Source organism: Myotis daubentonii, chromosome 6 (assembly GCF_963259705.1).
Source record: "Myotis daubentonii chromosome 6, mMyoDau2.1, whole genome shotgun sequence".
In the NCBI taxonomy this organism is placed as follows: domain Eukaryota; kingdom Metazoa; phylum Chordata; class Mammalia; order Chiroptera; family Vespertilionidae; genus Myotis; species Myotis daubentonii.
Genome location: NC_081845.1, coordinates 89213519 through 89230376, shown reverse-complemented (window position 1 = coordinate 89230376; position 16858 = coordinate 89213519). Strand labels below are relative to the sequence as shown.

The following is a 16858-nucleotide window of genomic DNA, read 5'->3' as shown; positions in this document are numbered from 1 at the left end:
AATGCACTAATTATTTTGCCGACTTTCCACCTTTTTTTCCAATTTCAATTTATGTGACATGTGAAATTGGTCAGCTCAGTCATTTAAACATGATGAGAATCAAGGCATCTGTCCTCCCTCTAGGAGTCATTGCCTTGTCTAGTTTTCTTATCAACAGGAGTAAAACATTCTCAAGAAATCTTCTAAAAGCTTTAGTTTGTCATTATTATTTTTATGTCCATCAGATGTGCTTCTTCATCCTTTTTCTTTTACGATATGCCCTTTCCCTCCATTACATCCTTGTAGTCAGAGTCTTGGGGCTGGAATTATGTTCATCTATCACAACTGCCTTCACGGACATCCGAGCGTCAACGCCGTGTCCTCCCAGGTGAGTCCTAACCCTGCGCCCAGAGTGGCCTGTCCATATTCTCCTTAAAGTCCTTGAGCACTTCATGCAACTGAATACAACTTGGCCAAACTCCCCCTACTTTGCTTCAAAGGCCTCCAGATGCAAGCAATGCATCTTTTGAGTTTTGCCTTCCTGACCTTCTTAAGAATTGTTAAGGGAAGGAAATCTTATCATTTACAAGTACTGCACTTGCTTGACTTGAGGATAATAAGTAAAGATGGGCATCTTCTGGCATTACATCTCTAAAAATACAATTGGCAAGTAAACATTTGTCACTCGCTTGTTTATAAAAACACACCTACAATATCTTAAAAATGAAGATTTTTCAAATACCATAATTCTCACCCTTCCCTTTTGTAAGGAGGTTATCTGACTTTCAGAAGTAATTTGTGGGCACTTAGAGTATTAATCACGGGAAGAAAGGGTAGCTCTCCCCGCACATCTGTGACCAATATGTCACTAATTATGTGATTTTTTGCCGAGTTTTGGACTCCTTTTTGTCTCCTTCAACAATACCAACTAAGATGGAAAAAGATCTCTTCCTTTAATGAAAACAAGTGTATTTTATTTATTTTTCAGCAAGACTCATAAGTAAGCTTATTAAAAATGTTTGTGAGTCCAAAAATGCTTGGAAAACATGAAGGCATCTTTAGCTGAAATGGATGAATTGTGTTCTATTTTTAGGAACCTCCTTTATTCCTTCAATTTTGTTTTCACCCTGATCCTTTTGAAGTGCTCGAGAAGATTTGACTAAATTCAATCCCTAGGGACACAGAAGTTAGAAAACGTCCTAAACCCACAGTCTCTGGGTAATATTGGAAGGAAGATAAAAGTATGAAATAAGCAATGAGACGGTACATAAAAGTGGGAGGAGAGTCCTGTCTGTTTCAACATGGAGATAAAAAGAATTCTCCCACTCTGAGGCAGTCACCTCTCATGTGTGTGGTGAGGCCAAGACAGATGCAGTGCTATTCTGTGCGAGTTCAGAAGAGGGGGAGGGAGCAGCATCTAATGGGCAAGGTCACATCTTAATAGCCTGTCCTTCCCTGGGAAGTTCCTTTTCTGCCTCCCTGACCATGCAACTGCTTGGTCAACTAGGCACCACAACAGTAACTAAAGCTCAGGCGAGGATTATGGGTCCACCTAAGCTTCCACAGGGTTTATATCATTGCTGAGTCAACCTAAGTGATAGTAAGGACACAGCATACATATATCTCTCACCATTATTTCACTGAAATAAAAAACAGGGAAAACAAGCAACTATGGCAGGGGTCCTCAAACTTTTTAAACAGGGGGCCAGTTCACTGTCCCTCAGAACGTTGGAGGGCCGGACTATAGTTTAAAAAAAAAACTATGAACAAATTCCTATGCACATTGCACATATCTTATTTTGAAGTAAAAAAACAAAACGGGAACAAATACAATATTTGTATTTGCATGTGGCCTGCGGGCCATAGTTTGAGGACCCCTGAACTATGGCATTCTAAGAGTGTTTATTTACTGGACAACCCAAATGAATTTAGGATTATATTTCTACTAGAGGCCGGGTGCATTGAATTCATGCACAGGTGGGGTCCTGTGGCCTGGCCGGTGATCGGGGCCATTGGGGCCGGCCAGCCGGTGGGAGGGATCCCGAGGGTTTGGATGTAGGAGTGCACTGACCATGAGGGGGCAGCTCCTATGTTGAGCATCTGCCCCCTGGTGGTCAGTGTGCATCATAGTGATCGGTCAACTGGTCGACCAGTTGTAATGGTTGCTTAGGCATATATATATATATGTGTGTGTGTGTGTGTGTGTGTGTGTGTGTGTGTGTGTGTGTGTGTATTAGAAGTCTGATGCATGAAATTCATGCACGAGTAGGCCTTCCTTTCCCCAGCTGCTGGCACCGGCTTCCCTCTGGCATCGGGGACGCGGGCTTCCCTCACAGCCCTGGCTTCCTCCGGAAGGACGTCCAATCTAATTAGCATATTATGCTTTTATTATTATAGATAGAAATAATAATTAGGAGCATAAGGTAGAAAGTGTTTGTGAAATGTCACCAGTGACATTTGACTAAGCTACTTTTTTTTCTGATGCAGAGCCTTTGATCTCCAGTGTGGCTACTTCAGAACCATTGAACTTCTGTATTTGCTGGTCCAGCTTTGTCAGTTTGATCAAAATAACTCTGCACATGCCCCCTTCTCTGCATGTCATTTTCAGCTGTCTTTCATAGCGTACCACAACATGTTTCTCTGACCTCTGATATTATGGTTCCCTCTCTATTTTCTGATTTCTTGCCCAGGGAGACTTTGAAACATAAATAAAAAGGCAGGTTGGTGTCCAAAGTAATTTAGCTTCTTTCATGGCTGTGCCCCTGCTTAGGGCGCATCCCGGGGCACCTTATGAAGGACTCCATCTCTGGCATCCATATGGATTCTTCTGCGGTGCAAATTTCTCTCTCCAATCAGGATCGCCCTGGCCAGCTCTTCTCCTTCCATTGTTCCCTGGTTTCTGCCCAATCCCTTGGGCAGGAAGCTCTGGACTTTCCCTTATTGCCCTGCCTGTACTCATTGAAAAATCCCTTTTTTATTAAGCCTTGAGCTGCGTGTCAGCCCCATCCCCTCTCACGCCTTTGCTCAGAAAAGCCCAGTCATGCCCTGGGTACTACCTCTCACCTAGGTGGGCTAATCTGGGAGTGAGAATGTCTTAAACTGCTTGAGGGTGGAATGCTTTTTCAAAGTTGGAGGAAATAAGAACCATTAGCAAAAGTTTCTCCTCAAGTTGCTTCCTTCCTGGCACTTTCTTTCCCCCACTCTCTCACAAATCAATAGCTATTTCCTGAATCCTTAGTCGCCACTTGATTCTGACTGTAATTTTCGTGGGCTTGAAAGACGGCTTTATTAAAGTTTCTTAAATAAACATCCCAATTCCAAGATGGAAACCCCCAAACTATTTATTTGATTCTTTTTGAAAGGGCCTGTGAGTCGTTTTTCCTACAAAATGTTTCTAAAAAGTTTAGATTTCAAACAAAAGTCTCTGATAGTCTTAACTTGGACACCTAAGTGGAAAAGTTTTGCTAAGTATACTCGGTCTGCTTAATGATGGGGAAGAAGCAAGCTTTGTATTTTCTCTGTAAACAGAGAATCTTTTCCATTTAGCTAAGTAATTGGAATTTGCAGGCTCTTTCTAACTGAAGACATATAAAGAGCCATAGCCAAGCTCTTGTTCTCAATAATGGGAGCCATCAATGAAAGAACCTCCCTGCCCCCTCGCCCGCCTCCACAACATTCCACCACCACCAACTTGCCCAACAGGAACCTTCCAAGAGTTACTGCAATGAATCTGGTTTCTCATTTTCATGTTATAGGCAAATGTTGCCATAGGTGATTTCTTTTTTTTCTACTTGTGAATGCCCCATGCATTGTGCAGACGGGGCTCTACATAATGGTACCATGTCCCAGGGGCTGCAATGAACATAATGAGGTTGTATATTTATTATGACAAATGTCAGTCCGAGTAAAGTGTCATCTAACGAAACAAGCATATTACAACAATTTTCCAACAAATGGCAGGGGTGCCTTTTAATAGTTCACACGAAGGTGCCCTATGGACTAGAGGCAGCCCTGTTTAGTTACCTTGACGTAGAGCAGTATCAGCAGTAGGCAGGCCTCATGAAAATGGGAGGGGAACCACCAGTCTCTTCTAAGTAACTAGATATGTTTCGCATGTTGTTAACATGGTTTCACCATTTACTTTAATAAAGAGAATATTCTCTAGTTCAGCAGTTTTCAACCTCCTTTTATGTTCCACCCCAACACACATTCTCAGACGTTCTCTATGGTGAAGATTGGGAGGAAGAGGAGATGTAAATTTTTAGGAGAAATATGTAAGGGGGCACTCCTTCCTGTATTTTAACAACTTCAAAGGTACATTTTCTTTATGTTGATTTTTTTAAAATCTAAAAGATTTCATTTGTTATAAATTATAGAGTTGAAACATATCAAATGAGGAAGTTTTCTGAACCTACAATACATTTTTGTATTGGTCTTAACCTAGACGTGTAGTAGGCAGTTAGACAGGCATAAAGCAGAGCCAGGGCGATGGGCCAGGCATAGAAGGTCACCAGGGTGGAAAGCCCTGGATGTCTACAACGGACAATCATAAGGCCCCAAGCTGACCCTTCCTCGCCTAGCATCTTGCTGGCCATCTTGTTTGGAAGCCCTGGCCCTTCCTCCCCAGAGATAACACATCTAGGCCTCAGTTGTATTTCAGCTTCAGGCCCAAAAAGCAGCAAGACCAGACCCCCTGCCCTGGTGCTCACCTATCAATCAGGGGAGAACCCAGCCCTGAAAGGACACACCTGGAAAGCTGATGAGTATTCCACTGAGGTCTTTCCCTGGGACCGCCTTAAAATCTCCACCCTTAAAACCCTTAGGATGAAAGGCCCAGCTGGCTCTCCCTCCTGGGAGGCCCCCCTTGCCTTTCCCCTCTCCTTCCCACCCCCCAGGGGAGTCACCTTGACTTTCCTCACTTCTAAGCTCCAAGGGTCCTTCCTTTACCTCTATACCTTGCTTCCTAAGCCCATTTCTTCTACAAATGACTTCTTCTACCTCCGTGGTGTTCCAAATAAATGTTCTCTTATAGTTTGAGTCTTGAATTCCTTCCTAGCCAGTACCAAGGTGGCTGAACCCAGGCACCACTGGTCTAACACCTGGTTCCCACTGCCGCCAACAGACAGAACAAGCTAAAAGTAATGGATATTTTTGCTATTTAACTACTATTGAGATAATTTTAAAATTCTTTCGAGTAGCTCCAAATTATATTTTTTCTTTATAGATCTAACATTAGATCTTTTTATAGATAAGTAAAAATATAGCCAATCACATGATATTTTAGAAATTAAGTTATTTAATTTAGCTTACTAAAAACACCAGGTTCTCTAGCAAATATTTAAGGAAAATTTATACTAATTTTCTACAATCTCTTTTAGAGGATAGAAGCAAAAGTAATACTTTCTAACCCATCCTATGAGGACAGCATTACTCTAATACCAAAACTAGACAAACACAGTACAAGAAAAGAAAATAATAGACCAATATTTCTTATGAAAATAGATGCAAAAATCCTCACCAAAATATTAGCAAATCCAATCCAATAATATATAGTAAGAATTATAAACCATGACCAAGTGGAATTTATTTCAAGTATACAAAGCTAGTTCAACATTCAAAAATCAATTATATAATCCATCACATCAACACACTAAAAAAAGAAAAATCACATAACCATATCAATAGATGCAGTAAAACCATTTCACAAAATCTGATACCCATTCATGATACAAACTTTCAGTAGACTAGGAATATTGAGGAACATTCTCAACTTGATAAAGACTATTACAAAAACATATAGCTAACATCCCACCAAATGGTGAGAAACTCAAAGCATTCCCACTAAAATCAGATATAAGGCAAGGATGTCCTCTCTCACCACTGCTCTTCAACTTTATACTGGAAATCTTCACTGATGCAATAATGCAAAAAAATAAAAGAAAAAAAAAAGAAAAGAAAAAGAAAGAAAGAAAAGGTATATGAACTGGTTAATTGGAAGGAAGAAATAAAACTGCCTTTGTTGACAGATGGCATAATCATCTATGCAGACAATCTAAAAGAATTAAAGGGGGAAAAAAGCTGCTGGAATTGTGATTATAGCAACAATGTAGACTACAAGGTTAATATACAGAAGCCAATTGTTCTCTTGTATACCAGCAATGACTAGGTGGCAATTGAAATAAAAAACAAAATACCATTTACATTAGCACCCAACAAAATGAAATAATTAGGTATAAATCTAACAAAATATACACAAGATCTATGGAAAGAAAACTACAAAACTCAGGTGAAAGAAACAGAAGAGGAACTAAATAAATGGAGAAATATTCCATGTTCATGGATAGAAAGACTCAATATTGTACAGATATCAATTCTTCCCAACTTGATATATGGATTCAAAGTAATCCCAATAAAAATCACAGGAAGGTATTTTGTGGATATTGACAAAATAATTCGAGTTTATATGGAGAGGCAAAGTGTGCAGAATAGCAAATAAATATTGAAGAACAAAATTGGAGGACCAACACTACCAACTTTAAGACTTACATAGATCTTACCCTAGCTGGTTTGGCGCAGTGGATAGAGCATTGGCCTATGGACTACAGGTCCTGGGTTTGATTCTGGTCAAGGGCATGCACCTCAGTTGCAGGCTCCTCCCCGGCCTGGGGCCCTGGTTGGGGCTCATACAGGAGGCAACCAATTGATGTGTTTCTCTCACGTCAATGTTTCTGTCTTTCCCTCTCTCTTCCATTCTTTCTAAAAATCAGTGGAAAAATATCCTCGAGTGATATCAGCACTCAACAACAAAAAGACTTACATAGATCAATGGAACAGAAATAGACCCACATAAATATGATCAGCTGATCTTTCACAATGGATCAAAGGCAATACAATGAAGCAAAGACAGTCTCTTCAACAAATGGTGCTAAAACACTGAACATCCACAGGCAAATAGATTAATGTAGACATAGATAGACCTTACACTTTTCACAAAAACGAACTCAAAATGGATCATAGATCTAAATGTAAAATGTAAAACTATTAAAGTCCTACAAGATAACATAGAGAAAAACCTAGATAACCTGGGGTATGGTAATGCCTTTTTAGATACAACACGGAAGACAAGATTCCTGAAAGAAATAATTGATAAACTGTATTTCATTAAAATTAAAAACATTGGTTCCACAAAGGATAATGTCAATAGAATTAGGAGATAAGCCACAGACTTGGAGAAAACACTTGTAAAAGACACATCCAATAAAAGACTGTTATCCCAAATATAAAAAGAACTCTTAAAACTCAACAATACAAGGACAAACAACCCAATTAAGAAATGAAGAAAAGATCTGGACACCTCACCAAAGAGGATACATAGATGGCAAATAAGCATATGAAAAGATGCTCTGCATTGTATGTCATAAGGGAAATGCAAATGAAAACAACGAGATAGTACTACACACCTATAGAAATGGCCAACATCTGGAACATTAAGAACATCAAACTGGTGAGACTGTGGAACAATAGGAACTCTCAGACATTGCTGGTGGGAATATAAAATGGTACAGCCACTTTGGAAGACAGTTTGGTTGTTTTTTACAAAACTAAACATACTTTACCACATGATCCAGCAATTGTGCTCCTTGGGTATTTACCCAAAAGGGGTTGAAAACCACGTTCTCAAAAAACCTGCACATGGATGTTTACAGCAGCTTTATTCATCACTTAAAAAACTTGGAGGCAACCATGATGTCCTTCAATAGGTAAATTAATAAATAAACTTGTTACATCCAAACAATGGGATATTATTCAACATTAAAAGGAAGTGATCTATTAAGCCATGGATATTACTAAGGGAAGAGGCTACATACTGTATGATTATAGCTACATGACATTCTGGAGAAGGCAAAACTATGAAGACGTAGAGGTAAGGAGGGGGGATGATTAGGCAGAGCACCAAACATTTCTAAGGTAGTAAAAATAGTCTGTGTGGTATTATCATGATGGACATCTATAATAATAAAAGCATAATATGCTAATTAGACCAGACATCCTTCAAAATGTCCTTCTGGATGACCTTCCGGATGAAGCCGGGGCTGTGAGGGAAGCCCAGGTCCTGGGTGCCAGAGGGAAGCCAGTGCCGGCAGCTGGGGAAGGAAGGCCTACTCCTGCATGAATTTCATGCATCGAACCTCTAGTGCAGCGGTTCTCAACCTGTGGGTCGCGACCCTTTGGGGGTTGAACGACCCTTTCACAGGGGTCGCCTAAGACCATCGGAAAACACATATATAATTACATATTGTTTTTGTGATTAATCACTATGCTTTCATTATGTTCAATTTGTAACAATGAAAATACATCCTGCATATCAGATATTTACATTATGATTCATAACAGTAGCAACATTACAGTTATGAAGTAGCAACGAAAATAATTTTATGGTTGGGGGTCACCACAACATGAAGAACTGTATTAAAGAGTCGCGGCATTAGGAAGGTTGAGAACCACTGCTCTCGTGTGTCATAATACATTTGTCCAAACCCATAGAAAGTACATTGCAAGAGTGAAACTTAAGGTGAACTCTGGACTTTGGGAGATTTTGATATCTTAATGAAGGTTCATTTTTGCTAACAAATGTATCCCTCTGGTGAGTGGTGTTGATAATGGGGAAGGCTATGCATGTGTGGGGGCAGGTGGGTTTTGAGAAATCTCTGTACCTTCCAATAACTTTGTAGTGCACCTAAAAACTACTCTAAAATTATCTGTATGTGATTTACTCCCTGCCTGGAAAAGAGCAAAATTGAAATGAGCATGGGATTAAGTCATTTCATGTAATGTATCCTACAAGACTCAAGGATGCTTGGTGTCTGTGTGGAAACATCTTCATACTTTCAAGAAGCTTCTGCTTCTAACTGTGCTATGGGAAAAGACATCACTAGAACCATTCAAGACAGAGTACTGGACGCTTTTGGCCAGGCCATGCCAATGCAAAACCAAACTGAGAATTATCCATGGTAGTTGAAGACAGAACCATAGTAGGTATAGTTAGTGTGTAGGAAAACACTTTTCTCAAAAATGGTTATATTTATTTACATATTGGTTACTGTTATTTAATTATTTTATTGAGATTTAGCATATATATGAAACACTCATTCATTTCCCACAAAGACAATAAGTCAATACATTTCCTTAAGGTAATTTTCTTAAACATATTTTGCAGATTTATGGTAAAATTATAGATGTATTTATGTTATTATATTATCATCTATACCAGGGGTCCTCAAACTTTTTAAACAGGGGGCCAGTTCACTGTCCCTCAGACCGTTGGAGGGCCAGACTATAGTTTTAAAAAAACTATGAACAAATTCCTATGCACACTGCACATATCTTATTTTGAAGTAAAAAAACAAAACGGGAACAAATACAATATTTGTATGTGCATGTGGCCTGCAGGCCATAGTTTGAGGACCCCTGATCTATACTATTAAAAACCTAGGTGGCCCTCATGCCCTCACGCAATGCCCTCACGTCACCACCAGATGGCCACCCCCATGTCATCACAAGATGGCCGCCACAAGATGGCCCGCAGGGGAGGGCAGTTGGGGGCGATCAGGCCAGCAGGGGAGCAGTTAGGCATCAATCAGGCTGGCAGGGTGATCAGGCTGGTAGGCAGAAGTGGCTAGGGCAATCAGGCAGGCAGGCAGGTGAGCAGTTAGGAGCCAGCAGTCCCGGATTGTGAGAGGGATGTCCAACTGACGGATCAAGTCTAAATTGGCAGTCAGACATCTCCCGAGGGGTCCCAGATTGGAGAGGGTGCAGGCTGGGCTGAGGGGCACACCTCCAGTGCACAAATTTCATGCACCGGGCCTCTAGTTAATACATAATATATTAATGATACATATAATTAATGATCATATATTTTCTTCTATCATTCAGGTTACAGGTGCAGGAAAGGAAATGAGGGATCTACATGGATTTCCCCCTAAATAACTGGGTAACTCACAATGCAGGTTGCCGATGTGGCATCTGTCCTTCATTACTCCCTATTAGGCTCTGATTTTGTTTAGGAAATTATTTAAAAATATTAGACTTCCCAGACTCCCTTGCAACTGGGGCTGGCCATGTGATATAATTCTGCTCAGTGATAAGTCTCAGCCAACACCTGCCTTTTTCCTTCCACTTCTTCTGTCCTCCAGGAATGTGGATGGGATAGTGAAGGCAGAGCAACCGTTCTGCATAAGGACTAAAGCCACCTGCTAAGAAGGGCTGAGCAGAAAGGCAGAAGCCCTGATGGCATCCTGCAGCTTCCACAGCAGCCCTGGCTCCACCCCCCAGAATCCTTATTCTGTGTGTGTGTGTGTGTGTGTGTGTGTGTGTGTGTGTGTGTGTGTGAAGGGGTAAGCCGCTATAAGTTGAGCTGCTGTTATAGGTAGTTGTTAATTTACCTACCAAAAAATGTTCAATACCATTGACTGAAAACTCTTCCCTCTACGTTAAAAATAAGATGGCATAGTATCTGATTCTGGTTTATCTATTCGTTCTTCATTGTCTAATTTTGAAGTGGTATAACTTGCTTTTGCTATTAGAGCTTTTACCTAATTTGAATATATGGTGTCACAAGTCCTCCCTCATTTCCCTATTTTTCAGACATTTCTTTGTCCTTTTGGCTGGTTTCCTTTCAGATAAACTCTGCAATCATTTCAATGTTGTTGTTTTTAAAGTTTAAGACTTTGCCCATAATTTCACTGAACCTTGACATTAATATGGGAAGAACTGACTTCTTCAAGGTATTCACCCCTCTCATTCAGAACAAGACTAATAGCTTTGTATTTATCCTCAAATCTTTTGATTTTACCAAAAAAAAAAAATGTACTACTGTCTTCACAAAGTCTCTGAATATTTCCTGAGTATTTTACTTTCTTTTGTTATAGTAAAAGACATCTATTTTGCCATTATTTCTTCTAATGGGGTTATTCCTAGGGCTTGCTTCTTAGATTGAATTAGATATGTGCTGAGAGATAATAGGGGTTGGCAGCCTGAGTAGCATCAGTCAGATCTTTGGTTTCTGATGACTAACTTGCATCTTGTGAAATGCCTTCAACTATCCAAAAATTCAATCTGAAAACACAAGGTCAATTGTAATCGACTGAACGATACATAGACTAACTTCTATGAACGTTTCAGAGCAGGGACATACATATGCGACCTGCAAACCTTTATCACCTGGTCCAGGTGATCCCTCTGATCCATCTGATGCGAAGTTTTCCCCTTAGTCACCTAGATTTTGTTCTAAAGACTCTTCCCCACATGTCCTCTCTCTAGGCTGACTCAGCACTGCTCCCACCTCAGCAGCACTGCCAGCTCTTCGCTCAATCAGATCTCTGGTCTTGGCATATACCAGTAAGATTAGGAAAGCATTGAGGGTCATGGAGCAGACACTGGTACGAAAGGACTGGACTGGGTTATGACAGAAAATAATTGGTTGATGTGGGCTCACCTTGGTTGACGTGAGACTACAGCAGCGCTAAGTCGCCTGCATGCCTCTTTTTGCATAGACATCCGTTCTTAGACAGTGGAGAGCAGCTGAGTTTTACAGAAGTCTCTTGAGGTGATTCACATGCATGTTATATTTTCCAACGAAATGACAAGTCAATTAAAGACAGGCTACAATTCATGTTCTTTACAATGCCGCCCAAAGAGCTGAGATCCTTGCAATACAGTACATGCTTGGCATATATGATGCTGTGATAATTTCTTTCTCTATTAGTTGAGATGTAATCATTAGATGTGTGTCCATACTCTGTGTATTCTTCCAAAGGACACAATAAGCCTAAATTTTCAAAACTCCCTTCGGTATTCCTATGGCTTTCCTTTATACACTCAAAATTTGGAACGGATTACAAAAAAACAAAAATGATGTAGTATCAGAATAAAGCAAACCATTTATAAAGCAATTATGAAGACTAACCAGTAGGTCAAATCCATACCAATACGTCATTTAAAAAGTGCATTTCACCTCTTACTCTCAGAAAAAGAAACCATTTGCATGTGTTTGTATACAAGGCATGAGTAAAATGGAATCGACAGAGGTGACAATGTCTTTCTTGTCATTAATTAATCTCACGTGACTAAAAACCCTAAGTACCACAGGTTTACTTTTATATTCCAGAAGCAAAAGTGAAAACGCTACAGCTGTTCCTTGCCATCTTCTACACATCACCTATTAGGCAACCATTGGTGAAAACTAACACCAGTGTTATGGACGGAATGTTTGTGCCCCCCAAAATTCATAGGTTGACGCTTAATCCCCAAAGTGATGGTATTTGGAGGCAGAACCTTTGGAAGATAATTAGGTTTTGATACGGTCCTGAGGGTGGGGCCTCCATGATGAAATTCCTTATAAAAAGGGAGAGACCCGAGCTCTGTTTCTCAGCCGCGTGAGGATACAGCAAGAAGCCAACCATCCGCAGGCCAGGAAAAGAGCACCTTGGTACTGAAACTTCCCAGTTCCCAGCACTGTGAGAGGTAAGGGTCTGCTGTTTAAGCCGCCCCATGTGTAAGGTGCTTTGTTATGGTAGCCAGGCTGGCGAAGACAGCCTCCTGTCTAAGACATTTCTGATTCTGAGAAAGATCTCTTCCCACTGTCCATTCAGAGCTGGGCATGCCAGCTTCTGTCTTGTGAATTAATCTAGCGAGACAGGCTTTGGGTGGAAGTGTGCTGTCTTCAGGCTGGACAGGCTCTGTATTGCCTCTGCCATGCTCACTGGCAATGGTCCATTTCTCTAGGAATACGTTTCTGGCCAGCCCATGATGGACACAGTGTGTGTCCTACCAGCACTGGGCACTGGTCACTTTTTCAGATCATCGTGCAGAACAGCACCCTAGCTTCTGAAGAGGTTGCCTCCCAGCTGTGTTAGTAACTGAGTCAGTTGAAGAAAAGAGTAGAGTTAGTTTAAACTCTGAGATCTGTGCTTAGAGGCCCAGAAATCTCTTCAAAAGCTCAGTGGGGCCAGAAAAATAACACAAACATCAAGTGTAATGCAATAGGTAGAAGTAAGGACTAAAGGATTCATGCTTCATTTAAAGGTTCTAACTTCAAAAATTTTAATCAGAAACTGTCTGGGTTCCTCCTGGCCATTGTGGCTCAGTTGACTGGGTGTTGTCCCCTCCCATGCACAGAAAGGTTGCTGGTTCGATTCCCAGTCAGGGCACGTGCCTGGGTTGCAGGTCCATCCCTGGTGGAGGGTGTGCAGGAGGCAGCAGGTCAATATTTCACTCTCATATTGATGTTTTTTTCCTCTCTCCCTCCCTCTCCCTTCTTCTCTCTCTCTATAAAAAAAAGTCAATTAAAAAGAAAAGAAAAGAAAATGTCTAGGCCAAACAAAGCAGGTTTGGGGCCGATGCAAGAAGGGCCCAGAGCATAAGTGGAAGGATTGGCTTTCATATAGACTAGTGGTTCTCACCCTTCTGGCCCTTTAAATACAGTTCCTCATGTTGTGACCCAACCATAAAATTATTTTTGTTGCTACTTCATAACTGTAATGTTGCTACTGTTATGAATCGTAATGTAAATATCTGATATGCAGGGTGGTCTTAGGCGACCTCTGTGAAAGGGTCGTTCGACCACCAAAGGGGTCGCGACCCACAGGTTGAAAGCCAGTGATATAGACAGTTTCCTGAGACTGGAGGAAAGTAGGTGAGTGGGATAGGATGGGAGGCAGGAAGTTGAAGGAATTCATGTTTCGCAGTTACTATATTCTCTCTGAACTAAGAATACAATTGGTTTCCAAGAGAATTGGGGCAGGTAGTACTTGGCTAAAGAGCAGACATTTGATATAATTATTGTGAGGAATGGGAGAAAAGGCCTGGGCTCATGGAGCCAGTCCTTAGCAGGCTGAGGGCCCCGCTGAGGTTGGAGACCATACTGGGTGGTTTTTCTCCAGTCGTCTCTGAACTCCCTTGATCTGCCCCAAGGGAGCCCAGAGCATCTTATCACTGGCTGTGTAAAGTGGAAATGATCAGTTTATGAGTCTGTTCTACTATCCTAGAACCCTTTGAGGGCAGGAGCAGGTATCTCAGAGCCTCGAAGCGTGGCTGACACCCAAAAGAGAGCTGAAATGGACAAAACTTTGCCAGAGGCCTGAAGAAGCCCAGAAAACCAGCCTGCTCAGAGCTCAGATGGACACTAGGACACAACATGGACTTCCCTGGCAAGAGCACCAATGTCCCCAGCTCAGAGGTCTGACGAACTGAGGTTGATTCTGGTCTGTCTCTGGCAGACGTGGAATCTTGGGGAAATACGACTCAATCACCGTGAACCAGTGTAGCCGTGTGTAACACATGGATTATGACATCTCCCTCCTCAATGAGATGATGTATGTAAGGCCCCTAGCAAAAAGACTAGCATATGACAGAGCCCATCCCACTTAGAGAGGCTTTCTGGTATCTTAAAAAAGAACTACCTGGGCGGATGAGGGAAGGGGTAAGACAAACCACCTGTGATAGAATCACCTGGGAAACTTCTTCAGACATATTTCATGTTTGAATTTTCTGAAGGTGAAGGCCAGGAATCTACATTTAACCACCATCCCAGGAGATTCTGATACATAGTTAAATCTCAATCCACTGGACTATTAATTTTGCCTCTCCTCCTTACTCCCTCCCACTCCCACTTAAATGGCCCTAATGACTTCCCACAATGCTGTGGGGTCTCTCTGACTCTCCTTTATGAGAGAGTCACGCCTGACTGGTTTTTCTTCCTAAAAGCAGCTCCAATTATGCTGTGCCCTTGAGTAAACATCCCCAAGGGCTACCCCTTGACTGTCCAATCCTCACACTCATCTTTCCAGTCTTACTGTTCTCACCTACTCCCTGACTGGTCCCAGTCCCACAGGTCCGTAACTGTCACAGAACGAGCTACACACATCAACTTCTCAACCTTGTTTCCACATGGAAGCCACACCCACTGCCCGTCCTATGCCCCCTCAGGGACTACTTCACCTGCCACCTTCTCCATGACTCTCTCCCCGGTCGCACACCTGGCGTGGTTTCTTTTTCCTGTAAGCGCTTGTCATTCTGGTGCCTCTCTCACGATGCTGCTCATATTCCTCCTTATGCTGTTCTGCGCTAGTTTTGCCCACTCGATGGGTTCCAGGAGAGCAAAGACTAAGTGAGTAAACTCAGTGCCCAGCACAGTGTGTGGAACAGAATTGGATCTCGAGAAATGTTTACAGAATAACTGAGTGATTCCACACGACTAGACTAAAGCCACGAGGACAGAGGCTGAGCATTAATCCTTTTTGTAACTCCCGGGGCACTTTGCAGTGTTTTACATCGATTAGGTATCAGGAACCTGGTGAGTTAAATGTTAACATTTGTCAACTCTTTTTTTCCCCTTTGATGACAAATTACTTAAAAAACACAACACAGACAAGATTTCAATACTAGATTCTGAAGTCTACTGACTTTCTTCGTAACAATAATAACTATGACCAACTTTGTAACCTGAAATGGAATACGTGTCCCTATTTAGGAATACTAAAATTACACCAAAGTAAGGCGACTATTTTCCCTACAGTTGAGACCAGCAGTTATACTGTTTTACTTCATGAGACACACTTAGATTCTAACTATAGCATACGATATAAAGAGCTTTCAAAAACAGAGGTTCTATTTTCATTTAAATTACTAAATAAAGAATAGACTTAATACACATATGTGTGTATATACATATATATCTCTATATAAATATGTAGCCAACTACTTTTTTAAGTTATATTTTATTTTTAGTGTTGGCATTGTTACAGATGTCCCCCATTGCTCCCCCTCTTTGTTCCCCTCCCCCCAGGCCCACCCTCCCTCCCCTGGCCCTCACTGCATTCTTATCTGTGTCTATGCACTATGCATAGAAGGTTTTGGCTATTCCCTTTACCTTCTCTCATCCTGTCTGCCCCACCCCCTTACTCCCTGACAGCTGTCAGTCTGTCCTCTGTACCCATGCTTCTGTTTCTAGTTTGTTTGTCACTTTATTTTGTTCATTAGATCCCACGTATAAGAGAGACCATACGGTACTTGTCTTTCTCTGACTGGCTTATTTCATGCTATCGCAAAGGGTTAGAGATCCTTCTTTTTAACAGATGCATTGTGTCCATTGTGTAAATGTACCACAGCTTTCTTATCTATTCATCTACTGATGGGCACTTGTGCTGTTTCCAGATCTTGGCTATTGTAAACAATGCTCCTATAAACATAGGGGTGCATATATTCTTTTTGATTGGTGTTTCAGGAGTCTTAGGATATATCCCCAAAAGTGGGTTCAAAGGCAGTTCCATTTTTAAGTTTTTGAAAAAACTCCATATTGTTTTGAATTTGGCAAAGTAGCAGGATACAAAATAAATATCCAGAAATCAATGGCATTTCTATACACCAATAATGCATTATCAGAAAGAGAAACTAAGAAAACAATCTCATTTACTATTACAACAACAACAAAATAAGGTACTTGGAATAAATTTAACCAAAGAGGTAAAACTGTGGGACATTAAAGAAAGAAATTGAGGAAGATACAAATAAGTGGAAGCATATACCATGTTCATGGATTATTATAATTAATATCATTAAAATGTCTACTACCCACAACAATGTATAGATTCAATGCCATCCCTATTAAAATATTAATGGCATATTTCATAGATCTAGAAAAAATATTCTAAAAATTTATATGGAACCAAAAAAGACCCAGAATAGCCTCAGCAATCTTGAGAAAGAAGAACAAAGTTGGCGGGATCACAATACTGGATATTAAACCACAGTACAAGGCCATTGTAATCAAATCAGCCTGGTACAGGCACAAGAACAGGCCTATAGATCAGTGGAACAGAAC

At 41.1% G+C, this 16858-nt stretch overlaps 1 protein-coding gene across 1 annotated transcript in view; it reads right to left on the bottom strand.

The window, feature by feature from the left end:
• Window positions 1-16858, bottom strand: part of LOC132237631 (kinesin-like protein KIF6) — a 156741-nt gene that overhangs the window by 41835 nt on the left and 98048 nt on the right. The gene's annotated exons all lie outside the window — the stretch shown is intronic.